At 43.2% G+C, this 20811-nt stretch overlaps 2 non-coding genes across 2 annotated transcripts; one reads left to right on the top strand and one right to left on the bottom strand.

Moving 5' to 3' along the window:
• The first annotated feature begins 16598 nt into the window (after positions 1–16598).
• trnar-ucg (transfer RNA arginine (anticodon UCG)) lies at positions 16599–16690 on the top strand. The gene is given in 2 exon segments: positions 16599–16635; positions 16655–16690. It is a non-coding gene; the product is annotated as a tRNA-Arg (tRNA).
• Positions 16691–20498: 3808 nt separating this feature from the next.
• trnap-ugg (transfer RNA proline (anticodon UGG)) lies at positions 20499–20583 on the bottom strand. Its single transcript is given in 2 exon segments — positions 20499–20534; positions 20548–20583. It is a non-coding gene; the product is annotated as a tRNA-Pro (tRNA).
• Positions 20584–20811: the final 228 nt, after the last annotated feature.

Raw genomic sequence — 20811 nt, forward strand, 5'->3', positions numbered from 1 at the left:
GGTTACAGGGATGGGGAGGGATTCTCTGCCGGATAGTCGGTGCAGAATCACTGGGCAGAATAGCCTCATACGGCACTGCACGGATCCTATGCCTCCTACAAATCCTGTCTTATACATTTAATACCTGTCCCCGAATCACTCTTTAAGCAGCTAATGCTGCATCTTCCCCTGTGTACCTTAGTTCATTACGTTCTACTCCTTTACCCGTCCCTTACAGCACCACTCAATCTAGTTTGCTGCAAAGAGAGAAACTCCGAATTATCCAACCAAACCTTGTGGCTAAAATCCCTCCTCGCTGGATCCAAACCAGTACATCTCCTTTTCTCCCTCCGAAGAACCCTCACCCAATTTCGAAATTGTGTTGACCGGGTCTGGGTTAAATCCTAAAACAGCCGTCGTTGATCAGACCTTTATAAAGAATGAGCATACCTTCCCTGTTTTTATCCTCAGTATCTAGGTTCATTGAAGTCGGGAATGGGTTAATAAACTTCAAAATTCAAAGTGTCAAAGTGACCTCTGTGATATTTGGAGCTTGTATGAGAACTGCTGTAGAATTCATTGTTTTGATTAGAATTCATTGTTTCTTACATTCTGACCAGATAAGGGAAAACCGTTGTCTCCTGAATGTATATCAGATTCACTTGTTTGTGCAAAACCTGTAATATTGTTTCAAGGCAATGACGAACGATCGCGGCCTTGGAGATTGCTCATACGACCCGTATCTGTATACCGAGAGGTATAAAACTCTGTTCTTAACTCATATTCGATGAGAAGGCTGGGGGTCCACTGTTAGGAAACTCACTTCTCCCACAATTGTGAAAATAAACCTGCACTTTGATCCACTAATAGTATCAGACGTTTTTTTTCCACCTCCAACAATTGGGGGCTCGTCCGGGATAGCCTGTTTACGGTCCGGTTGGATGGCCACAACCGGGACACCGGAATAGATTATCGAACTTTAAATAGAGTGGGTCAAAATGCAGTGGGTAATCATCTGTGATAAGACTGTGTGACGTTCAGACGTGAGTGAGATAGAGACTGTCTGAGTGATCGCCGGAGTTTGAAGGAAAAGCCTTCATGTGTAAGAGTTAGAAGGAAAAAACTTCTGAGGAGAAGCCGGCTTAAACAAATATATAGTATAAGCGGTGGTACGGAGGGATCTGATCACCCCTTACAGGTATCACCGCACTCCGATAAGAGCGATCTGGGAGCGGGAGAGCGAGAAAGGAGAATAAGTCACTCCAGGTGGTGAGTGTAAACTTATCAGTGTTAATGCGGGACAAAGACAGTGGGGGCCCCAGGGTCCCTAATAAAGGACTTTATGATTAAGAGAGACAGACTCATAAAACAGATGATAAAAGGGGGATGGGATTTAGACCACCCACTAGACCAACAACGACAATAGTTGGAAAAGGAAAAGAAAAACAAAACTAAGAAAATTGGAGTTCTCTTAGTTCATCAATTGACCGGATTAATTGAACAGGTTTCAGTCTTGGGTAAGAAATGGGCTGATGTCAAAGAAAAAATTAAAATGTTAAACAACAAAGGGGTGAAAGAGCCTCTGAATTTGGGGAGCGACTCTTTAGAGTACACCAAGACTGTTGGGGAGTACCCGAAACTGCCCGAACAGATCGAGCCTTTTCACAAGCATTTAAAGACGGGCTGTCGCCAGCTCACTAAAAAATCCTTAAAATGGGAGTTCTCAAGACCCAGACTTATGATGAATTCGTGGAATGGGCATCTGGAATTAGAGATGGACCAGATGAGAAACCATACCTACAAATAAAACAGGAAAATGTTCGTGCAAACAGTAGAGAAGATAAACCAAAGGGTGCGTGCCATAATTGTGGGAAACTGGGTCACTTTGTCAGGCACTGTAGGGCTCCAAAGGGGGTAGTGAAGTCTGCAAAATGGCAGATAATGAAGTAATGAGGGGATCTGCAGATCCTCTCATTGACGTGTACTTAGCAAAGAAAAAAGCATTAATAAAGAGGATGCAAAAGGATGGCTGGGATACGTCTCAGACCTCAGAGTAGCAGAAAACGTGGATATATAAAGAAAAGAGAAACGAGGCAAAGAAGGTAGGAGTATTGTGATTGCATCAGTTAGCTGGACTAATTGAGCAAGATAAAGAAAAGATTCGAGAGCTAGAATTCAGAATACGAGAATTGGAGAAACGAAACCAAGTCTTCGAAGAAAAACAAGGGGGAGGGGAAACTGTTCCTCTACCTCCTAATGAGTCGACACAGGGATCAACCGCTCTTCCAGAGGAGTGGGAAGTGCTAGAATACAACCCAACACCAGTAACCCGGAGGAGAACTGGTGCGCGGCCAAAAGCAAATTATAAACCTGTCACCCAGTGTAAAACAGAGATTCAGAGAGTATTTGGGAATGCTCCCACTTATTGGAGCAGAATTACCACAATAAAACAATTAAGAAGAGGGATCAGTGAATGTGAGAATCAAAGGAAAGATAAAGAGGTATCCGGCTTGCCAATGTTGTTCCAAAATCCCGATACGAATGAACAGGAGTGGTGGAATTGACCCAGTGTAGATAATCACCAGACATCTAAGGTAGCTGTCATTGCCCCAATGAATAAGACAGACACCAGCGCCAGTGCCGCTGCAAAGACAGAAGGGACGACTCAAATCAGGCTCACTTGGTTAGTTTAAAGCGTGATAAGACTAAAAAGGGGAGTAAAGGGTTAAAAGATAACAAGCAGGATGTAAGTTTCGAGAGCCTCATTTGGTGGAATGGGGTATAGCAGATCAATGCGAGTTTAATAAATTAATAAATTTTACGAAAGGGGCATCGGACAGAGATTTGGGGAATGTGGGAATAATAACGTCAGATTACATCTGAGGAGTCGTAAGGAGAGTTAACCATTTAAGCACACAGTAGATTCGATCTTGCATCTGCCTGTGTAAAAATAATTAATTAATTTAGTAGGGATATTTAAAAGTGATAAAATAAATGGATTATTTGGATAAGGTTTTTGTTAAATTTGAAAATGTATTCTTGATAGAAACGAAGTTGAAAAGATAAATAGAAAGAATTATTCCTGCGTATTTGAAATGATGATTAATCACTTGTTTATGTTCCTCTGAGTTATAAGACTTGCAGAAATTTAAGATATAGTCAACATTTAACAGAGAAGGGAGTTACATAAGGTAGAATGGGAGTGCGTGTGTCATACTGGAAATTATTATACTGCCATAATGCATTCTAATTAAAATGTGTTACATGGATCAACCACGAAACTGTATTAAATGACAGACGGGCTAAAAGGGAGTGCCCGCATATAATACCAAATTGACAAATCAATATAATTAGAGATGAGGGAAATAATTCAGTGGAATAAATGAGATAAGAAAATGCTGCGAAAGTATTTGTTACAAACGGTTAAAGATTAAAGTGATAAGATTTCTTGAATTTACTTCTGTTTTGAGTTGAATTACAGCTTGGAAGGCAGCACGAAAAAAGCGACTGTTAATCAACGGTCTGTATTCTTAAATGTTTTACTTCCATCCCAGTTTAAGATGTTAAGTCTGAATAAATGTTGGAAGCTTCCATGTGTATCTGTGTGTTTACCAACTTGATAGCGTGAATGTTTTGTTGTTGTTCGTTTTAATGTTGAGAAAGGAGTTAAACCTTGGAAGGACCATGTGCTCTTTCCTTGTCTTGAATTTGAAATTATAAGAGTGTAGTTGAGAAGTTTTAAAAAAAGTAATTTTGTGAAAAAATACAAAAGAAGGAACAAATGAATGAGGTGAATATACTGTCTCTGAGTCAGTTTAACGTCTATCAAATCAGTGAATCGTAGTTCTGATTATCCCAAGTTACAGCAGGAGATTAAAGCAGTTAAAACCTCAGTTGTTAATACAATAAATATGTTGTCCTTGAGTATTTGTAATTTGCATTTGATGCCAACCATTGAACACCATGAATTATTGGAACTTGTGTTGCCAGTTAGTTACCGATATGAAATTCAAGACTTGTGTGATGTTCCGATAACATGCAACAAATTACATCATTTAAATAATCTAACATTGATGATAGTTCTGATAGTGTAACTAGTTAAAACTACATACTGCCGTTGGAATTGTGCCATCTATTGTTCAAGGTTTTCCAAATCTAAGAACACTGCAAAGCTTAGAACATAGCCTGCTAGGAAGCAATCCAAAACATTTCTAATCAAGTAACTCTTGTTATTGTTATATGTATTGTGCTTGTCATTGTTCTAAAAGTGCAAGGAATTCTGATCTGGAACTCAGTTTAAAAATGGAAACAGATTAATTTAAAAATTAAATTAAGAGGGTTTTGAGATACCCGATATAATATATATTGATAAAAACATAATTCTGTGGGGGAAAGAAGGCTAGTTATTCCAAACATCTAACCATTCTTTGCCATAATTTGTAATAGCTTGCGCAATTAATATTAACATGACAGGAAGTGAAACCGGATTACTTGAGAGAGAGAGAAATAGTTGGAGACTGACTTTTCACCCAGACTCAGAAAGCTTGCATCATTCCGTTATCTGTGTTTTTAAAGAGCTGTGTCTGGCAGCATAAACTATTGGCATCTGTGAGACCTTATGAGACAATCTGTCTATCGAAGAATCATTTCTGCTTAAACATTGCACTTTCAAATGTGGACAAACAAATGATCAAATTAGATATAATGTAAGAATACATCATATAAAGATCGGAGCTGCATGGCATCAAGAAGAACAAAGAAGAACAAAGAACAAAGAACAATACAGCCCAGGAACAGGCCCTTCGGCCCTCCAAGACCGCGCCGCTCCCTGGTCCAAACTAGACCATTCTTTTGTATCCCTCCATTCCCACTCCGTTCATATGGCTGTCTAGATAAGTCTTAAACGTTCCCAGTGTCTCCGCTTCCACCACCTTGCCTGGCAGCGCATTCCAGGCCCCCACCACCCTCTGTGTAAAATATGTCCGTCTGATATCTGTGTTAAACCTCCCCCCCTTCACTTTGAACCTATGACCCCTCGTGAACATCACCACCGACCTGGGGAAAAGCTTCCCACCGTTCACCCTATCTATGACTTTCATAATTTTATACGCCTCTATTAAGTCTCCCCTCATCCTCCGTCTTTCCAGGGATAACAACCCCAGTTTACCCAATCTCTCCTCATAACTAAGCCCCTCCATACCAGGTAACATCCTGGTAAACCTCCTCTGTATTCTCTCCAAAGCCTCCACGTCCTTCTAGTAGTGTGGCGACCAGAACTGGACGCAGTATTCCAGATGCGGCCGAACCAACGTTCTATACATCTGCAACATCAGACCCCAACTTTTATACTCTATGCCCCGTCCTATAAAGGCAAGCATGCCATATGCCTTCTTCACCACCTTCTCCACCTGTGACGTCACTTTCAAGGACCTGTGGACTTGCACATCCAGGTTCCTCTGCGTATCTACACCCTTTATGGTTCTGCCATTTATCATATAGCTCCTCCCTACATTATTTCTACCAAAATGCATCACTTCGCATTTATCAGGATTGAACTCCATCTGCCATTTCTTTGCCCAAATTTCCAGCCTTTCTATATCCATCTGTAGCTTCTGACAATGCTCCTCACTATCTGCAAGTCCTGCCAATTTTGTGTCGTCCGCAAACTTACTGATCACCCCAGTTACACCTTCTTCCAGATCATTTATATAAATCACAAACAGCAGAGGTCCCAATGCAGAGCCCTGCAGAACACCACTAGTCACAGGCCTCCAGCCGGAAAAAGACCCTTCCACTACCACCCTCTGTCTTCTGTGACCAAGCCAGTTCTCCACCCATCTAGCCACCTCCCCGTTTATCCCATGAGATCCAACCTTTTTCACCAGCCTACCATGAGGGACTTTGTCAAACGCTTTACTAAAGTCCATATAGACGACATCCACGGCCCTTCCCTCGTCAACCATTTTGGTCACTTCTTCAAAAAACTCCACCAGGTTAGTGAGGCATGACCTCCCTCTCAGAAAACCATGCTGACTATCGTTAATGAGTTTATTCCTTTCTAAATGCGCATGTGATCTTAATGGGGAAAGCGATGTCTTTTGATTGAATTAGCCAGCTGCAGCCAGTGCAAAGTGTTGTGTGATTTGCACTAAGCCAACTGAAGGGTCTGTTCATTTCTTCAGAATAAACACGACTGATTTGAAGTAAATATGCCTTTCTTTAAGCATTGTTTTCGAAATAACGGTTATTTTAGAGAAAGAAGGAGAGAGAGAGAGAGAATAGCCAAAACCCAGCGCTGAGATTGAACAAAACAAAACATCTGTTTCTAAAGCATAACTAAATTAGATATTATTATTGCATACAAGCAGTCTCCCGCTACATCAACAACTTGGCCATGAGAAAGTTTGTTTACCTTACATTGTACTATCAGAGAATGCAGCTAAGTTTCTAAGTTGGACTCAGAATTCCAAGCTGATGAGGCCAAATTAGGTTAAATTAACTTAAAGCATAGCATAATTAATTACATTGGGCAAAAATACTTTGCACTGTCGAAATCCATACAGACATCGGGAAAAGAAACGTGGATGAAGGTATTGCCGACCATACTAAATGAGATTAAGGGTTGCTACAAACCGAACAACCGGATTAACCCCTTCTGAGCTAATGACAGGACGGCCGATGCAATTACCAAAAAGCATCATAACAGGTGGGACCGATGTAGGTCCACTAAAAGATAAAATCAGGAGATATGTTTTGGAACTAAGCACCCAACTAAAAGGGATGCATAAATCGGTAAAAGACAATCAATCAATAAGAGATGCAGAGAGAGCTTGAAATGCTCCCTGACAGTCCCAACAGTGGGATGTCCTCGTGGTAATATTACCTAACAAATCAGGGCTTGTACAAAAATGAAATGAGCCTTATGAAGTTATAATTAGTGGAGATATCTGTGCCTGTATATACTCAGTTGAATATGCTGAAATTAATTGAAAAAATATGTGATATATTCCAATTGCAGATATAAACAAACAACGAGTGACCTCCAAGCAAGGTGCACGGGGGCGCGGAAACTTTGCGTGTGGGCGATATAGCCTTTGGACCATTGTATAACGGCCGCGCGGGATATTAGTAAGTGATAAGATGCTTCTCATGCTGATACTCACGACCCTGGCCCTGTTAGCCATAGTGGGAAAGTATAAATTGAATTATGAGGACTCTGTCTATTGTATGAACACCTTTGTGTATATGCCTTATCTCTATGCATCACAATCGAATCTGAGCAAGGGCTGGGTCTGTTCACACATCCCCATGCACGGAGGAAAGGGAGGAATTCCTTTATTCCCTATCCCTTTATCAGCTATTCTAACAATAGAATGGGTTTTAAATGAGAATGGAACCCAGGAAGGGTCAAGGAAACTGACATTTAAAACCCCATCGGGTACCACTATGCAGGGTATCAGCAACAGTGATGCTGTTTCAAGGCTCGGGGACGGAGGGTGCACTTTATCGTCCTTTAAGACGAATTACCAGCCCAGCTACGACAGATCAGGATCCCCACCCTACTTTGTTGTGAAGAATAAACAGAGGGGATCTATCTGCCTGATAAAAAATGGAACCATACCTGTTGGCCGGAGCTACTGTATACAGCAGATTGATATCAGTAATGACGCTGAGGCCATGATACAGGTCACAATGCAGTGCCCCATAGCCACCGTCCCGGTCAACCTCTCCTCTACTTATATAAGCGCGATGACTGCATATAATGGTACCTATTTTGTCTGTGAAAGCAATGCCTATCCGTGGCTTCCCTGGAATTGGACAGGATCGTGTTATTTGGCATATGTGGTGCCTTATGTTCACCATTACACTGACTTACGGGACCACCCCGAGATACACCTGCTTAGGGCTAAGCGAGCCATTAGTGAGACAGAACGATTCTTCATGATAGCCTGCCCATTTTTTGGGACGGCAAAGGCAGCACAAGAACTTATACTAATGGCCTCAACCCTCGAGAAAGTTGCAAATAAGACTAAGGAAGGGTTCGAAGAGGTGAGCACAGCCATCTCTGAAATATTAGCAGAGGTCGTAGCTATTCGGACTGTGGCGTTACAGAACCGATTAGCCTTCGATTATGTGCTAGCCTCCCAAGGTGGAACATGTGCCATAGTTGGCTCCGAATGCTGTACGTATATTCCAGAAGCTTCGGAGAATATAACTCGCTGAGCAGATCATATTAAACAAGTAGCAAAAGCAATACAGGAAGAAGGGAACCAATATCATGATTATAACCCTCCGGGCTGGCTGGGGCAATGGTTCGGGTCGTGGGGTTCTTACCTGATGCATGGATTGATTGTATGAATTGTAATTGCAATTACTTGCTGTGATTGTATGGCATTATTGAACGCCTGTTGCAAAACAGTAACAGCGCAAATTATGACGGTTGCAAGTGTACAGGCGGAGGGGACAGACCTCCCGACTAAGGAGCTAGGCCCATTCCCCGATAACATGTAGTTCTGAGTTGGCCATAGATGCCATGTTTGGACCTGGCATCCGACAAAAAGGGGGGAGTGAAGTCGGGAATGTGTTAATAAACTTCAAAACTCAAAGTGTCAAAGTGACCTCTGTGATATTTGGAGCTTGTATGCGAAGTGCTGTAGAATTCATTGTTTTGATTAGAATTCATTGTTTCTTACATTCGGACCAGATAAGGGAAAACCGTTGTCTCCTGAATGGATATCAGATTAACTTGTTTGTGCAAAACATGTAATATTGTTTCAAGGCAATGACGAACGATCGCGGCCTTGGAGATTGCTCATAGAGCGGGAATCTGTATACCGAGAGGTATAAAATTTTGTTCTTAACTCATATTCGATGAGAAGGCTGGGGGTCCACTGTTAGGAACCTCACTTCTCCCACAATTGTGAAACTAAACCTGCACTTTGATCCACTAATAGTGTCAGAGGTTTTTTTTTACCTACAACATTCATGAATCCAAGGATCCAATGCACTTTCCGAAGGAATCTCTCAAAATCACCTCTCACGTTCAAAGATCTCTCTGAACAAAGATTTCTCTGAACCTCAGGTCCCTCGAACCCTGCACACTGTTTAGAACTGGGCCATTCACAGTGTCACTGTGGCACAGTGATTGGCACAGCGGTTAGCACTGCTGCCTCACAGTATCAAAGTCCCAGGTTCCAATCCGGTCTCCGGTCACTCTCCGGTCACAGCACGGTCATTTTCTCCCGTGTTGCGAGTGTTTCTTCCGGGTTCTCTGGTTTCCTCCAAAGCCCAAATGTGGGCGGGTTAGGTTGATTGACCATGCTAAATGTCAGTGGGATTGAATGCATCGTGTCAGGGGGACGAGCCGGGTAAATGTGTGAGGTTATGGAAATAGAGCCAGGGTGGGATTGCGGTCAGTACAGACTCGATGGGCCAAATTGCCTCCTGCTGTACTGTAGTGTTGCTATGTTCTGTTGCTTCTCCCCATCTTTCCTCTCAGAATGCAGCACTGTTCTTGATTGTGGGACGAATAATGTGCCTCTGCTGCAATATCATTGAGAGCTAAGACTGCAGCTTCTTTTTCTCCAAGCCAGAATTTGCCAGGATTTTTGGCACTGAGACATTATCTCGCCGAGCAGACTTTGTCTCTGTCTATCCTTCTACGCCTCTCATCAACTCTTTATGAAGGATTGTTTAGTGACTGAGTGCCAACAATCTGTATCTTCATCCGATCAAATATGATTCAGTTTGTGAACAATGCCATCATTTCAACCAGTACTGGGTTAACCCAGACACAGCTCTAATTGGCTGCAGCCCCCTGAACCTGGGGAACAGACACTGTTAGCATTGCCGGCCTCAGAGGCTTTAACAGTTACTGTGCTGGGAAACTCCAACTTATTCCCGAGAATCCACAGCACAGAGCAAGGGGAGAGGAAAGCCTTTCCTGGGAGCTGTCAATCTGAGACACAGTTTGACCTGGCAATGTGCAGACGTGAATATTGTGTCAGCGACAGTGTGTTAAAGGGGCAGTAGGGTTAGACTAATGACCACTGTTTGTGTGTCCTAACTCAGCGCCGGATTTCCCAATACTTCTTGTGTCAAATTATAAGAGTTCACTTGGCATAAGATTATGCTGCTCCCTTGCTCAGACCTGAAGAGATAATTGAATGGAAAATGTTCGTCGATTTCAAGATTTCAGTTGACGAACGGAGAATAAGTCAGCGCTCGACTGAGAGAGCGCGATCAATGCAGCAACGGGACGGGTTGAAATGGAAATTGCTGCGCTGATTTCGGTTGGAACCTTCGCAGCAGGAAATAGTCGGATTTCAGTGGCAGAAATGAGTCAGTCTGGGAATCTGGAAAGCCAAGTTTTAATTGCAATGTGAGAGGCTGTGAGGAGAGACAAACAGGAGGAGCCGGGAGCTGACAGCAGCTTGGTCTCGGCTCCGTCCGCTCTCTGCCTTTAAGTTGCTCTGTGCCGCCACCACTGGCTTCATTTCGGATCCAGTTCTGACTCTCACTCACATTTTCCACATATTCTCGGATATTCATTGTATAAAAAGGGCTGCAGGGAAAACGCCTGGGAACGACAGGCTGGTGAGCCTCACATCCGTGGTGAGTAAGTTGTTGGAAGGTATTTTGAGAGACAGGATCTACAGGCATTTCGAGACGCAAGAACTAATTAGGGACAGTCAGCGTGGTTTTGTGAGTGAAAAATCATGTCTCACAAATTTGATTGAGTTTTTTGAAGGGGTAACCAAGAAGGTAGATGAGGGCAGGGCATTTGATTTTGTCTACATGGACTTAGCAAGGCCTTTGACAAGGTACCACACGGTAGATTGTTGCAGCAGGTAAAATCTCACGGTATCCAGGGAGAGGTAGCTAAATGGATGCAAAATTGGTTGATGACACAAGCCAGAAGGTGATTGTAGAGGGTTGTTTTTCAAACTGGAGACCTGTGACCAGCGGTGTGCTGGGTCCACTATTATTTGTCATTTATATTAATGATTTGAATGAGAATATAAGAGGCGTGGTTCGTAAGCTTGCAGATTACACCAAGATTGGTGGCATAGTGGACAGTGAAGAAGGTCATCTCGGATTGCAACGGGAACTTGATGAATTGGGCCAGTGGGCTGACGAATGGCAGACGGAGTTTAATTTAGATCAATGCGACGTGATGCATTTTCGTAGATTGAACCAGGGCAGGGCTTATTCAGCTCGTGGTAGGGGGTTGGGGAGAGTTACAGAACAAAGAGATCGAGGGGTACAGGTTCATAGCTCCTTGAAAATGGAGTCACAGGTGGACAGAGTGGTGAAGAAGGCATTCGGCACGCTTGGTTTCATTGGTCACAACATTGAATACAGATGTTGGAACGTCTTGTTGAAGTTGTACAAGACATTAGCCAGGCCACTCTTGGAATACTGTGTACAATTCTGGTCGCCCTATTATCTAAAGGATATTATTAAACTAGAAAGAGTGCATAGGAAATTTACTTGGATTCTACCGGGGCTTCATTGTTTGAGTTATAAGGAGAGACTTGATAGACTGGGACTTCCTTCTCTGGAGCGTAGAAGGCTGAGGGGTGAACCTATAGAGGTCTATCAAAAAACGAGAGACAGAGATCAGCTAGATAGTCAATGCCTTTTCCCAAAGGCGTGGGAATCTCAAACTAGACGGAATAAGTAGGAGAGAGAGGAGAGATACAAAACGGTCTAGAGCGGCAATTCTTTTCACACCGAGTGTGGTTAGTGTCCGGAACAAGCTGCCAGAGGTATTAGTAAAGGCGGGTATAATTTTGTCTCTTAAAAAGTGTTTAGACAGTTTCATTTGTAAGATGGGTATTGAGGGATATGGACTAAATGCGGACAATTGGGATTATTTAATGTGTTAAAAAAATTAGGCGGCATGGACAAGTTGGGCCGAAAGGCTTGATTCCATGCTGTAAACATCTATGAGTCTATCATCTTGTCGGCCTGGGACATATTTTGCCAGAAATATATCTTGTGCGTTAGCAAGGCAACTGCTTTCTGAACGAGCTGTCCAGCTCGGTTCAATCTGTCAGAAATTATTGGACGTCTTTTAAAGCAACATCGACTTGTTTGCAAAATTCTCTAATCTCTGAATATATTCCACCAATTTATCGCTTGTGTTTGGAATGCCAGGCAAAACGACCACTTAATGCAGACATTTTGATATCAATTCTAACATGGAATTTTCACTTATTATTCTCAAAAGTCCTCTTTCACTAATGTTCCAATATGACAATTCCTCTCCATTTTTCACTTGCCCCTTCCATTCCCAAACTGTTATCACCAGGAATGCCGAACGCCTCGCTTGTTGCAATTTGTTTGAACGAACACGATGTCATATTATCTAAGCGGCATTTTGAAATTCTCATTCATTCAATGTATTCTGGTGAAATGCATTTCTTATGTCCTGTGTGTCATTACATAAGAATCTTACTCTGATATGAGACCTTGTTTTGTTCTTATGGTGCTCTGTTTCTTTCCTCTCACGTCATGATTTTTCTCATGGAAGTTACAACACAGAAGCCATTCGGCTGAGAACACCCTAGTGCCCATTCCAATGCCAGCTTCCTACACCCGGCCCAGAGCACAGATCCAGGTCTTCATAGAAGGTAAAACACTGAGAATTACGATTTATCCTCATGGGCTGCCCTGGAGAAGCTAATTAAACATTTCAAATGAGAACGACTGCGGACAGGTTTCCAACCTGTGCGTGGAATCCCCCCTGTGTTTCGAGTCCAACACCTTAATTGCTCAGCCACCGCAGCGGTTTATCTGTACGAATGATGTAACCACCTCAGAAACGTTCATCGTAACTTCATCAGGCACCTAGATTATGCAGAGTACAGCGTGTGAGCTGAAATCTGTTGGTCTCCCTCTTTTTGGTAACTTTATCTTTGATTATGAATTCATTTATAGTTCAGCGACTTTTCGTCTGTTTCAATATTTTTTTCAATATAAAGAAATTGAAGCCGAATTTAACGTCAGCAAATAAAAATAATGAAATGTTAAGTCCATTTCATGACCGACGAATATTGCGTTCGCACTATTTGTGCCCACATGCTTTGTGCCCACATGCCCACTATCCAGTATCTCCTGGATAATTCGTATTCTGTTTCCCTCTTTCAATCATTTTTAACCTACTTTGAGGACTGTTCTGCTACTGTTTGATTCTTACACCTGGAACTGGAAAAAATCATCAGTTTCTAATTTCCAAATCGCCTATGTTTACAAATGGCCTGTGTTTGCCTCGGACAATGAAGTACCGCTTGTCCTCACCTCTGACTTCATTAGTCTCTGTATCCATCATGTCAGCCTTCAACATTTTCAGCTCAAGCGCTTACCAAGTATGGCTTCCTATCCACGGCCATATTCCCAACACCGGTAACATTTTCATTCTTTCCTCAATTGCCAGAAACAGCCTTTCTCCTACCCGGAACCCCTTCCGATGGAGAAGAGGCAAAACAACACTTTCACAGACACCAACCTGTCACCATCCAGGGACTCAACACCTCCAGAACAGTTGAAACATAATGAAATATTACATTTTCCTACAGCTTAACTCACGCAATTGATTCGAATGATGAAGTTTACTTTACCTGTCAGGGCACCAAATGTGGCAACTACTCGATATATGAACTCCCAAATTTTATTCAATAGATTGTTTAAAACAAATTTATTCGAGTTGGGACATCAATAAATCATCCAACGTGTTGATGTACTGTAGATTTGTGAAGAGCTAAAATACTAAGATGAGGGAGAATGGAATGAAAAAAAAATACATTCTGAAATATTTTCCTGCGATGTTTTGGAGAAAAGGCAGAACTTTCAGCCGACAAGGGAGAAAACTCAGTGTTCAGGAATTTCCACCAGATTTCTGTATAAAGCGATGGCGGTAGGAGTCGAAACTGCCATCTCCCTATATCATCACAAGAAGCACCAAAATCAGCCAATATGGTGAATGAATGCAGTTCACTGCTCGCAGCAACATGTGCCTGAATACTGTTGTGATATTTCTGTCAGTTCTAATTTTGGAAGTTCCACCGATAACCAGATGACAGAAAATACAAAAGAAAGCTCCCGTTGACTTTATGACACTAAGTCAGTGGAGCTGTTGACAGTGGCAGGTTACAGAGCGAGATAGATAAGCTGCAAGAGCTGGGCTGAGAGGTGGCAAATGGAGGTTAATGCGGAAAAGTGTGAGGCGATTCACTTTGGAAGGAGTAACAGGAATACAGAGTACTGGGCGAATGGTAAGATACTTGGTAGTGTGGATGAACAGAGGGATCTGGGTGTCCATGTGCATAGATCCCTGAAAGTTGGCACCCAGGTTGATAGGGTTGTTAAGAAGGCGTACTGTGTGTTAGCTTTTATTGGTAGAGGGATTGAGTTTCGGAGCCAGGAGGTCATGCTGCAACTGTACAAAACTCTGGTGCGGCCGCATTTGGAGAATTGCATACGGGTTCTGGTCGTCGTATTATAGGAAAGATGTGGAAGTGTTGGAAAGGGTGCAGAGGAGATTTACCAGAATGTTGCCTGGTATGGTGGGAAAATCGTATGAGGAAAGGCTGAGGGGCTTGAGGTTGTTTTCGTTAGAGAGAAGGGTAAGAGCTGACTTATTAGAGGCACACAAGACGATCAGAGGATTAGATAGGGTGGATAGTGAGAGCCGTTTTCCTCGGATGGTGTTGGCGAGCACGAAGGGACATAGCTTTCAATTGAGGGGTGAGAGATATAGGACAGATGTTAGAGGTAGGTTCTTTACTCAGAGAGTAGTAAGGGCGTGGAATGCCCTGCCTGCAGCAGTAGTGGACTCGTCAACATTAAGAGCATTCAAATGGTTATTGGATAAACATATGGATGATATTGGAAGAGTGTAGATTAGAGGGGCTTTAGATTGGTACCACTGGTCGGCGCAACATCGAGGGCCGAAGGGCCTGTACTGCGCTGTAATGTTCTATGTTGACGGACATAGAATTTATTTAGAAAGCTGTGTATTTTGGAGATTCATGAAGCACTAACCTCAAACTTGGCTGCTCACAGACATGTGTCACCGTCCGATAGAAATCATAGAAACCCTACAGTGCAGAAGGAGGCCATTCGGCCCATCGAGTCTGCACCGACCACAATCCCAACCAGGCCGTACCCCCACATATTTACCCGCTAATCCCTCTAACCTACGCATCTCAGGGGCAATTTTAACCAGGCCAATCAACCTAACCCGCACATCTTTGGACTGTGGGAGGAAACCGGAGCACCCGGAGGAAACCCACGCAAACACGAGGAGAATGTGCAAACTCCACACAGACAGTGACCCAAGCTGGGAATCGAACTCGGGACCCTGGAGCTGTCAAGCAGCAGTGCTAACCACTGTGCTACCGTGCCGCCCTATGTCTACTCCATCATCGCATGCAGTCAATGATGTTCAAAAAAAACATCAATACAACCCCATTCAGAAACACTGCAGCCAAACAACCTTGTGTCCTTGCCCCAATTCCCTTTACCATTTTCCTCACTGCAATACTGCACCTCACCTAGCAAGTTACCCACAGGCCTGGAGATCATCAAAGGAAGGACAGGAAGATTTTAAACCTACACCATCTTCATTAGAAAGACAAAATCTCTCTTCAGTCATTGAGCGCTCGGCTGCAGGTAAAGCTTGTGTGGGTGCTAACTCAGGCACTTAGCCCAGCTCACTGAGCTTTCCTTCTGCGAAGCAGACAACACTTTGTACTGTAACAGGCAGAAATCTGAATTCCCTGACGCAGTAACACCACCAGAAACATCTCCACATGGAACTAACTGAATGATTGCACTCTAATGAGAAAGAAAAACACGCCCGGGTTCACACCGACCATCAGCGTCAGAACACAATGTTGAAGTCCCACATTGTTTGATCATTGAATACCAGGGACTGTAACTAAAGGGGCTAATTCCTGATAAGACCTCTGGGTCTGATGTGTTGCATCTTAGCATATCAAAGAAAGTAATTACAGAGATAATGGATGCACTGGCTGTAATCATCCAAGCATTTTTTCATTCTGGAATAGTCCCAGAGGATTAGAAACCTGCCAATGTTAGACCCTTATTCTAAAAGGGATCGAGACAAATATAGATTATTATAAGACATTGCACGTAACATCGGTCATTGAGAAAACATTAGAGCCCATTTTAAGGTTTGTAAATAGCAGAACATTTCGAAATGCATGATATAATCAAGCAGAGTCTACATGGATTCATGAAGGGGAAATTATGCTTCCCAATTTTATTCGAATTACTTGAGATGGCAATGAGCAGGTGAGATAATGTTGAAGTAATGAATGTAATAAACATCGTTGGAGATGGGAGGATACCGAAGCACCCGAAGGAAACCCACGCAGACACGGGGAGAACGTGCAAACTCCACACATGACAGTCACACAAGAATGTTAGAAGTGGACTTTAGTTTCCGGCCGTTTACAAACTCTGGGGATTCCCCTTCAATTTGTTGGCATCTGCGAATAACAGAAGCATCCAAAAACGCAACTGAAAATAAATATAATCACGGCAGCTATTCACATGGAGCTAACATTTGATGCCGTATTGAGTCTGTTGACCGCGTGGCCTAATGGATAAGGCGTCTGACTTCGGTAATGCAGGGGGAGATGATATCAGAAGATTGCAGGTTCGAGTCCTGTCGCGGTCGTTTTATGCAGAAATCTGGGAGAACTCCCGGCAAACCGAGATTTCCTTCTTCAGCTGAAAGCTCTGCATTTTCTTGCACACACTGCAGGGCGCTTTCTCAGAATGTATTTCCTTGTTGTTCTGTTCATTAAATTTTCTCATCTCATTATTTTGTTCTCCACCCAAGAAATCAATCTTTTTTGTGTGGTCTCAATAAATTATTGTTGCTCCCGAATGGAGCAACAGGGTTTGCAGCAAATGGTTTAATAAAGTTCTATGGAGGAAAATCTAATCTCCTCAGGAAGAGGTTTAATAATGAGCTGAGTGAACTGTTGCGGTTTACAGGGATGAAAGGTGATGGGGCTGGTAATCCAGAGGCTCGCACTAATTTTTGGGGACACGGAGTAAATCCCACCACGGCAGCTGATGAAATTTAAATTCACTATTTAATCAATCTGGAATTGAAAGCTGGTCTCAGTAATGGCGGCCTTGAAACTACGGTCGATTGTTGTAAAATGTAGTCTGGTTCACCGAAGCAGTACAGATAAATAAGTCTGGCCTCCTTAACTGGTCTGGCCTACATGTGACTCGAGAGTAAGAGGGCGAATCTTACTCGACCTCTGAAATGGTCAAACAAGGCATTCTCAGTTGAAGGGCAATTCGGGAAGGGCAACAAATGCTGGTCCTGCAGGCGATACCAACAGCCCATAAAAAGAAGAATCATTGAGTGGAAAGAGAATGACCTGGTAACGTACTGAGAAACTGGACCCTTCTTACCCATCTAATAACAAGGCTGAGGAATGGCCTGATTCTGGGATTTAAATTAGTGAAAGATTTGGAAAAAAATCATTTCGATCATATGGGACCAGAGAAGGGCAGATAAGAATGTATCTCACTCATTCATGCCATTGATGGTTGGTAGTTTTAGTGCAATGATGTACATCGCACCAGTGTATCAGCGCATCCTAAGACTGTGAGGGAAATTCCATCACTAACTCTTCCCTGACATCCTCCAGATGAAGCGAGGTAGCATTCATGCCGATGACTGGGAGGAGCTTGAAAATGGGCGAAACATATCCCCCAATCTGCAGCATGCTTTTATGAGGCAAAATGGCGGCAGAGAAGAAAGTAGCAGAGAAGAAAGCTCTGTGGGCCGAGAATGGGCCTGTTCACTCACATGAAGACCCATAGCAGAAACTCACGGCCCTGAATGGATGTCATCCTCGAATCGAGGGACAGACAACGATTACAACTGCTTGTTACAAAATGCCTATCATAAAAAACCACGTCCAACATTCGTATTGTTAAAATTTCCCACTCCCAATAGAATTTGAACAATTCTTGATTGTTTGTCCCTCTCTGGTCTGTGAGCTTCGTTCTACCTGAATGTGCTGACCTCTACCGGCCGCAACTCAGAACTTCAAAAGAGGGAAGACATTCACATCAAGTGAGGGTGTTGCAGGAATGGGTCAATATGAAGAATTAATGCCGGGGTGTGATAGGATAGACCTCGTAATTTAATTATTAAATCCACGATAGAAATTACTCTTAAATTATCATTGAGTTGGCAGCATTTGCAATTTGCTGTCGGCTAAAGCGTTGGAAGTTGGCTCGTTGGTCTTGGGGTATGATTCTCGCTTGGGGCAGGACTGGCATGCTAGAGGTCCCGGGTTCAAAATGCCGGACAAGCCAATCCATCATTTATAAAATCGGGAGTAGGTTTGAGCTCACAAGAATTCCTGCAGTGAATATATCACTGCAGAATACAAGAAGAAACGATCACTCGATTTAAATTTCGGTTGTCCCACCAAAGATACAGAAGAATACGAGGCAGGAAATTTGCCAACAAACTGGGAAGAAATTTGGGCGGCACGGTGGCACAATGGTTAGCACTCCTGCCCCAGCGCCAGGGTCCCAGGTTCAGTTCCGGCCTCGGTTCACTGTATGCAGTTTGCACGTTCTCCCCATATCTGCGTGGGTGTCCTCCCGCAACCCAAAGGCATGCGGGCTAGGTTGATTGGCCATGTTAAGTTGACCCTCGTGTCTGGGGGATCATCAAGGTAAATTAGGGTTACAGCACCATGGCCTGGTTGGGAATGTGGTCGGTACAGACTCGATGCGCCAAATGGCCTTCTTCTGCTCGGTCGGGATTCTACGATTGGAGACGTTTAGCACAGCTGTATTTAATGGAAAGCTGGGTAAGTGTTGAAAGGTGAATGGATTTGAGACAAAAAGATTAAATATTTTGGGTGGAGGAGCGTGTCGAGCAGTTGATCAATTGGAAAAAAATGGTCCCAGTTTCATTGAGGTATATTATTTATTGAATTATCCCAGATCTACAAAGTGTCTCAGAGACTGGAAGACAAACAATAAATCGGAATCACAGTGTGAACAAAAGACAGAGTGATACAGAATGCATCATTCACTCATATACACCCACAGAGACTAACAGATGGACAATGAATTCCACTCTCAATTCCTGCATCACACACCAAGGGACACAGAATGGTTTTCGCATCCATACACACAGAATAGTTACAGCACAGGAAAAAATAATCGGACACTTTGTGTCTGGGAATTATCATCTCCATAGAAGCTCAGCTATCGCAGCCCACAGCTGAAAGCACGGCAGCAAAATTTGCAGAAGACACAATATGTGTCGTAAAGTAACTCGTGGAGAGGAGAGGACGTAAGGAGCTTGGAGATAGTTATAGACAGGTTTGGTGCATGTGTAGAAACCTGGCAACTGGAATATAATGTGAAGTTATTCACTTTGTCAGGAAGAGAACAAAATCAGATTATTACTCAATTCTAGAAGGGCTGCAAACTTCCCCAGATGCAAAGGGATCCCGTTCTTCGAGTGTACGAGTCACAAATATTTAGAATGCATGTACAACAAGTAATAAAAAAGGTCAATGGAATGTTTGCTTTGTTACAAGCATTTGGCCATGTAAGAAAATCATGTTATGCTTCAGTTGTTTAGGTCATGAGTGAAGTATCTCGAATATTGTCTGAAGTTTTGGTATGAATATCTAATGAAGGATGTAAATGCGTTGCAAACGGTCCAGACGAGATTGCCAGTTTGATAACTTGAAAAGTTCGACAATGCAGAGGAGATTTACCAGATTGCGAAGAGGAAAGAATTTCCTCTGTTTGGGCATCTTTGCAACGGGGATACTCCGAGTAGGAGGTACCTTGTTCAAAGCACATCAGATCTTGAATGATCTTCACAATTGCACGTAGAAATGATGTATCTTCTTGTGAGTGAATGCAGAACAGCGGGCACTTAAAGAAAACTGAGCTTCCTCTTTTCGGACGGCGAATCCTGTTCTCCCGGAGCGTTGCGCGACTTTGGAACTCTGCCTCAGAAGGCGGTGGAGGCGGGGATATTGAATATTTTTCAGCCGGAGGTAGATGATTCCTATTTGGCAACAGAATCACAGGTTAACGGGGACAGATGGAAATGTGGAAATCGAAACATAAACAGATCAGCCATGATCTTAGTGAATGGCGGGGCAGTCTTGTGGGGCCGAATGGCCTTCTTGCGCCCTTATTTCCTCTGTTCGTGTGTCCGTCGCCTGTTTTCCCCTCAACAGGACTGCTGAAACGCACCAATACTCACGGTTCACTCAGAGCACCGGAATTAAAATAAAACATGGAAAATATAAAATCAGACCGTGGGATTCACAGTTCTGTCAAACTGTATGGTTGTTTTTCGAGTCTGCAGAGATATTTTCTCTGCAATCAGTTCTCGGGAGCTCAACATTGCTTCGGCTTTCGCTCATTGTCGCCGTCTTCATTGCAAAGAATTATCTTAAAAAAAAATTTCGGGGCTCGTCCGGGATTTGAACCCGGGACCTCTCGCATTTTCATACTACGCCCAAAGCGAGAATCATACCCCTAGACCAACGAGCCACCCGCAACGAGCCACCCGCAACGAGCCACCCGCAACGAGCCACCCGCTACGAGCCACCCGCTGCAACCCAGCCACTGAAAACAAATTTTCAATGTATCCCAAAGTTTAGCAACGATATTTTCACAACGCAATTGTTTATCAACTAACTTTTCACGACACATCAGAGATGTTAATGAGCAATGTTTTATTTCACTCTCTGTTCTGGTGAAGGTCAGAAGCAGTGATAT

Source organism: Mustelus asterias, unplaced genomic scaffold, assembly GCF_964213995.1.
Source record: "Mustelus asterias unplaced genomic scaffold, sMusAst1.hap1.1 HAP1_SCAFFOLD_152, whole genome shotgun sequence".
NCBI lineage: Eukaryota > Metazoa > Chordata > Chondrichthyes > Carcharhiniformes > Triakidae > Mustelus > Mustelus asterias.